The sequence below is a fragment of the Oncorhynchus mykiss genome, chromosome 18, assembly GCF_013265735.2.
Source record: "Oncorhynchus mykiss isolate Arlee chromosome 18, USDA_OmykA_1.1, whole genome shotgun sequence".
Taxonomy (NCBI): Eukaryota; Metazoa; Chordata; class Actinopteri; order Salmoniformes; family Salmonidae; genus Oncorhynchus; species Oncorhynchus mykiss.
The window spans coordinates 1,128,571-1,136,070 of NC_048582.1; the positions used below are offsets into that span (position 1 = coordinate 1,128,571).

Sequence of the window (7,500 nt, forward strand, 5' to 3'; positions counted from 1 at the left end):
CTGAGAGCATCAGGACGACCTCCTGACCACAAACTGATACACCAGCTGAGAGCATCAGGACGACCTCCTGACCACAAACTGATACATCCGCTGAGAGCATCAGGACGACCTCCTGACCACAAACTGATACACCAGCTGAGAGCATCAGGACGACCTCCTGACCACAAACTGATACATCCGCTGAGAGCATCAGGACGACCTCCTGACCACAAACTGATACACCAGCTGAGAGCATCAGGACGACCTCCTGACCACAAACTGATACACCAGCTGAGAGCATCAGGACGACCTCCTGACCACAAACTGATACATCCACTGAGAGCATCAGGACGACCTCCTGACCACAAACTGATACACCCGCTGAGAGCATCAGGACGACCTCCTGACCACATACTGATACACCATCTGAGAGCATCAGGACGACCTCCTGACCACATACTGATACATCCACTGAGAGCATCAGGACGACCTCCTGACCACAAACTGATACACCAGCTGAGAGCATCAGGACGACCTCCTGACCACAAACTGATACAACAACATTATATAGAAAATACTAAACAACACCTGTCAATTCCTCCACCAGGGCCACATCTAGTAGACACACACACACACACACAAACTCACAACACACACACACACACACACACACACACACACACAGTGGTAACCAGACACAGTGATAACCTTGTCCACAACAGTCTCCCTACAGACACAGTTGTAATCTTGTTCACAACAGTCTCCCTACAGACACAGTGGTAACCAGAAACAGTGGTAATCAGACACAGTGGTAACCAGACACAGTGGTATCCAGACACAGTGGTAACCAGACACAGTGGTATCCAGACACAGTGGTAACCAGACACAGTGGTATCCAGACACAGTGGTATCCAGACACAGTGGTAAACAGACACAGTGGTAACCAGTGGTAACCAGACACAGTGGTATCCAGACACAGTGGTAAACAGACACAGTGGTAACCAGACACAGTGGTAACCAGTGGTAACCAGACACAGTGGTAACCAGACACAGTGGTAACTAGACACAGTGGTAACCTCGTTCACAACAGCCTCCCTACAGACACAGTGGTAACCAGTGGTAACTAGACACAGTGGTAACCTCGTTCACAAGTCTCCTTACAGACACAGTGGTAACCAGTGGTAACCAGACACAGTGGTAACCTCGTTCACAACAGTCTCCTTACAGACACAGTGGTAACCAGTGGTAACCAGACACAGTGGTAACCTGTGGTAACCAGACACAGTGGTAACCTCGTTCAAAACAGTCTCCCTACAGACACAGTGGTAACCTTGTTCACAACAGTCTCCCTACAGACACAGTGGTAACCAGTGGTAACCAGACACAGTGGTAACCAGTGGTAACCAGACACAGTGGTAACCAGACACAGTGGTAACCAGTGGTAACCAGACACAGTGGTAACCAGACACAGTGGTAACCAGTGGTATCCAGACACAGTGGTATCCAGACACAGTGGTAACCTCGTTCACAACAGTCTCCCTACAGACACAGTGGTAACCAGTGGTAACCAGACACAGTGGTAACCAGCGGTATCCAGACACAGTGGTAACCACACACAGTGGTAACCACACACAGTGGTAACCAGACACAGTGGTAACCTCGTTCACAACAGTCTCCCTACAGACACAGTGGTAACCAGTGGTAACCAGACACAGTGGTAACCAGACACAGTGGTAACCAGTGGTAACCAGACACAGTGGTAACCAGTGGTAACCAGACACAGTGGTAACCAGACACAGTGGTAACTAGACACAGTGGTAACCTCGTTCACAACAGTCTCCCTACAGACACAGTGGTAACCATTGGTAACCAGACACAGTGGTAACCAGTGGTAACCAGACACAGTGGTAACCAGACACAGTGGTAACCAGTGGTAACCAGACACAGTGTTAACCAGTGGTAACCAGACACAGTGGTAACCAGACACAGTGGTAACCAGACACAGTGTTAACCAGTGGTAACCAGACACAGTGGTAACCAGACACAGTGGTAACCAGACACAGTGTTAACCAGTGGTAACCAGACACAGTGGTAACCAGACACAGTGGTAACCAGACACAGTGGTAACCAGTGGTAACCAGACACAGTGGTAACAGTCTCTCTACATATTTGACATGTTTAACAGGGAGAACACGTCATTTTTCCAATGCAAATGAGATTATAAGGGTGAGAAAGTGTAAATACCATTTATAACTCATTTGTTCAAAAATGTCATCCCAATATAAAATCCTTTCTGGGTAACGATGAAGTACCTTTACTGGGATTGTTTTCACTTAAAATTAGACCACTGGAGCCACGGCAGTTCACAATCTTCTAGCAAACAGGAAGAGTACTTGATGATACTTAATGGAAACAGAGAGAGAATTAACCTTGTAACCAGGAGGAATTAATGTGTCAGAAAAAGAACATCGACATTCACCCAATTACTTCCTTCAGGAATCTATGAGACCAGGTCGGTCTGGGAGAGGTCTGAGTGGGGAGAGGTCTGAGTGGGGAGAGGTCTGAGTGGGGAGAGGTCTGAGTGAGGAGAGGACAACTAAAAACCTCTCTGTTATTGTCAGAGAGATCTGAGTGGGGAGAGGTCTGAGTGAGGAGAGGTCTGAGTGGGGAGAGGACTGAGTGGGGAGAGGTCTGAGTGGGGAGAGGTCTGAGTGGGGAGAGGACTGAGTGAGGAGAGGACAACTAAAAACCTCTCTGTTATTGTCAGAGAGGTCTGAGTGGGGAGAGGTCTGAGTGGGGAGAGGTCTGAGTGAGGAGAGGACAACTAAAAACCTCTGTGAAACGTTTGACCCAAGTTAAACAATTTAAAGGCAATGCTACCAAATACTAATTGAGTGTATGTAAACTTCTGACCCAATGGGAATGTGATGAAAGAAGTAAAAGCTGAAATAAATAATTCTCTCTACTATTATTCTGTAGTGAAGTTTAGTGTAGTGTAGTTTGGATGAGAGAGAGACCCCCCCCTCCCTACCCCACTGTGATTGACTTTGGGACGAGACAAACGTTTGAATTACCCCACCAACTCTGTTGATAGTTTATACAACAGCTAGACTGACTGACTGACTGACTGACTGACTGGCTGGCTGACTGACTGACTGACTGACTGGCTGGCCTACTGGTTGACTGACTGACTGACTGGTTGACTGACTGACTGACAGACTGAATGGTTGACTGACTGACTGACTGACTGACTGGTTGACTGACTGACTGACTGACTGGCTGGCCTACTGGTTGACTGACTGACTGACTGGTTGACTGACTGGTTGACTACTGACTGAATGACTGACTGACTGACTGACTGGTTGACTGACTGACTGACTGACTGGGTGACTGACTGACTGACTGACTGGGTTACTGACTGACTGTCTCACTGACTGACTGACTGACTGACTGACTGAATGACTGACTGACGTGAGCACCTGGCTGTCTATGTGTCTTACCTCATGTTATACCACTGGTGTTGATAATAAAAACATGGACTTGAAAAGAATAGAAATAATAAACAGACATTTAACAGACAAAATGGATATCAACACGTTCCAACAGTAAACCACGAGCAACATACAGTATCACAGAAACACAGAACACAGGGCAGGTCTGACAGAGCAACATACAGTATCACAGAAACACAGAACACAGGGCAGGTCTGACAGAGCAACATACAGTATCACAGAAACACAGAACACAGGGCAGGTCTGACAGAGCAACATACAGTATCACAGAAACACAGAACACAGAGGGGCAGGTCTGACAGAGCAACATACAGTATCACAGAAACACAGAACACAGAGGGGCAGGTCTGACAGAGCAACATACAGTATCACAGAAACACAGAACACAGAGGGGCAGGTCTGACAGAGCAACATACAGTATCACAGAAACACAGAACACAGAGGGGCAGGTCTGACAGAGCAACATACAGTATCACAGAAACACAGAACACAGGGCAGGTCTGACAGAGCAACATACAGTATCACAGAAACACAGAACACAGAGGGGCAGGTCTGACAGAGCAACATACAGTATCACAGAAACACAGAACACAGAGGGGCAGGTCTGACAGAGCAACATACAGTATCACAGAAACACAGAACACAGGGCAGGTCTGACAGAGCAACATACAGTATCACAGAAACACAGAACACAGAGGGGCAGGTCTGACAGAGCAACATACAGTATCACAGAAACACAGAACACAGAGGGGCAGGTCTGACAGAGCAACATACAGTATCACAGAAACACAGAACACAGGGCAGGTCTGACAGAGCAACATACAGTATCACAGAAACACAGAACACAGGGCAGGTCTGACAGAGCAACATACAGTATCACAGAAACACAGAACACAGGGCAGGTCTGACAGAGCAACATACAGTATCACAGAAACACAGAACACAGGGCAGGTCTGACAGAGCAACATACAGTATCACAGAAACACAGAACACAGGGCAGGTCTGACAGAGCAACATACAGTATCACAGAAACACAGAACACAGAGGGGCAGGTCTGACAGAGCAACATACAGTATCACAGAAACACAGAACACAGGGCAGGTCTGACAGAGCAACATACAGTATCACAGAAACACAGAACACAGGGCAGGTCTGACAGAGCAACATACAGTATCACAGAAACACAGAACACAGAGGGGCAGGTCTGACAGAGCAACATACAGTATCACAGAAACACAGAACACAGGGCAGGTCTGACAGAGCAACATACAGTATCACAGAAACACAGAACACAGAGGGGCAGGTCTGACAGAGCAACATACAGTATCACAGAAACACAGAACACAGAGGGGCAGGTCTGACAGAGCAACATACAGTATCACAGAAACACAGAACACAGGGCAGGTCTGACAGAGCAACATACAGTATCACAGAAACACAGAACACAGAGGGGCAGGTCTGACAGAGCAACATACAGTATCACAGAAACACAGAACACAGGGCAGGTCTGACAGAGCAACATACAGTATCACAGAAACACAGAACACAGAGGGGCAGGTCTGACAGAGCAACATACAGTATCACAGAAACACAGAACACAGAGGGGCAGGTCTGACAGAGCAACATACAGTATCACAGAAACACAAAACACAGGGCAGGTCTGACAGAGCAACATACAGTATCACAGAAACACAAAACACAGGGCAGGTCTGACAGAGCAACATACAGTATCACAGAAACACAGAACACAGGGCAGGTCTGACAGAGCAACATACAGTATCACAGAAACACAGAACACAGGGCAGGTCTGACAGAGCAACATACAGTATCACAGAAACACAGAACACAGGGCAGGTCTGACAGAGCAACATACAGTATCACAGAAACACAGAACACAGGGCAGGTCTGACAGAGCAACATACAGTATCACAGAAACACAGAACACAGGGCAGGTCTGACAGAGCAACATACAGTATCACAGAAACACAGAACACAGGGCAGGTCTGACAGAGCAACATACAGTATCACAGAAACACAGAACACAGAGGGGCAGGTCTGACAGAGCAACATACAGTATCACAGAAACACAGAACACAGGGCAGGTCTGACAGAGCAACATACAGTATCACAGAAACACAGAACACAGAGGGGCAGGTCTGACAGAGCAACATACAGTATCACAGAAACACAGAACACAGAGGGGCAGGTCTGACAGAGCAACATACAGTATCACAGAAACACAGAACACAGAGGGGCAGGTCTGACAGAGCAACATACAGTATCACAGAAACACAGAACACAGAGGGGCAGGTCTGACAGAGCAACATACAGTATCACAGAAACACAGAACACAGAGGGGCAGGTCTGACAGAGCAACATACAGTATCACAGAAACACAGAACACAGAGGGGCAGGTCTGACAGAGCAACATACAGTATCACAGAAACACAGAACACAGGGCAGGTCTGACAGAGCAACATACAGTATCACAGAAACACAGAACACAGAGGGGCAGGTCTGACAGAGCAACATACAGTATCACAGAAACACAGAACACAGGGCAGGTCTGACAGAGCAACATACAGTATCACAGAAACACAGAACACAGAGGGGCAGGTCTGACAGAGCAACATACAGTATCACAGAAACACAGAACACAGAGGGGCAGGTCTGACAGAGCAACATACAGTATCACAGAAACACAGAACACAGAGGGGCAGGTCTGACAGAGCAACATACAGTATCACAGAAACACAGAACACAGAGGGGCAGGTCTGACAGAGCAACATACAGTATCACAGAAACACAGAACACAGAGGGGCAGGTCTGACAGAGCAACATACAGTATCACAGAAACACAGAACACAGAGGGGCAGGTCTGACAGAGCAACATACAGTATCACAGAAACACAGAACACAGAGGGGCAGGTCTGACAGAGCAACATACAGTATCACAGAAACACAAAACACAGGGCAGGTCTGACAGAGCAACATACAGTATCACAGAAACACAGAACACAGGGCAGGTCTGACAGAGCAACATACAGTATCACAGAAACACAGAACACAGGGCAGGTCTGACAGAGCAACATACAGTATCACAGAAACACAGAACACAGGGCAGGTCTGACAGAGCAACATACAGTATCACAGAAACACAGAACACAGGGCAGGTCTGACAGAGCAACATACAGTATCACAGAAACACAGAACACAGGGCAGGTCTGACAGAGCAACATACAGTATCACAGAAACACAGAACACAGGGCAGGTCTGACAGAGCAACATACAGTATCACAGAAACACTGAACACAGTGCACGTCTGACAGAGCAACATACAGTATCACAGAAACACAGAACACAGGGCAGGTCTGACAGAGCAACATACAGTATCACAGAAACACAGAACACAGGGCAGGTCTGACAGAGCAACATACAGTATCACAGAAACACAAAACACACAACACTGTGGTATAGACAGTCCCTATTCAACACTGTGGTATGGACAGCCCCTATTCAACACTGTGAATGTCACCGCGACAACTGTTAGCCAGTTAGCTTGGGTGCTTGACTGCTGTTGTCAGGACAGAACTCTCGGATCAACCCATAAAGAGATGGGCGGGGCTAATGCTTAAGCGGGTGTGAACGATGCTGAATGGGGGTGGAGACAAAGAAGGGCTCTCCAGCAGGTGCACCGAAACATTCACAGGCCATTTTCTCAAAAGGGGAGGTTACACGTTTATCAACGTTCAAAGCAGAATAACTTTCCCATTGTTTCCTCAAATGCATCGTTGCTATTGTTGCTACATGAGACCGAATCAAGGCAGCCGGTCACATTTATCTTGAGGATCCCTGGGAAGAACCCAGAGGGAGATTCACAAGAGGCTCCTGTGGGAACCTCCATGTAGTAATGAGCTTAGAAAACCTACAGTCCTTCAGAGCACAGCTGGTGGCTCTACACACACACACACAGAGACACACACACACACACACACTACACACACTACAC

The 7,500-nt window shown here is 47.4% G+C and overlaps 1 protein-coding gene across 2 annotated transcripts in view; it reads right to left on the reverse strand.

Moving 5' to 3' along the window:
• The window catches only part of LOC110495376 (protocadherin-17), a 160,965-nt gene that overhangs the window by 123,788 nt on the left and 29,677 nt on the right, over positions 1-7,500 (reverse strand). The window lies entirely within an intron of this gene.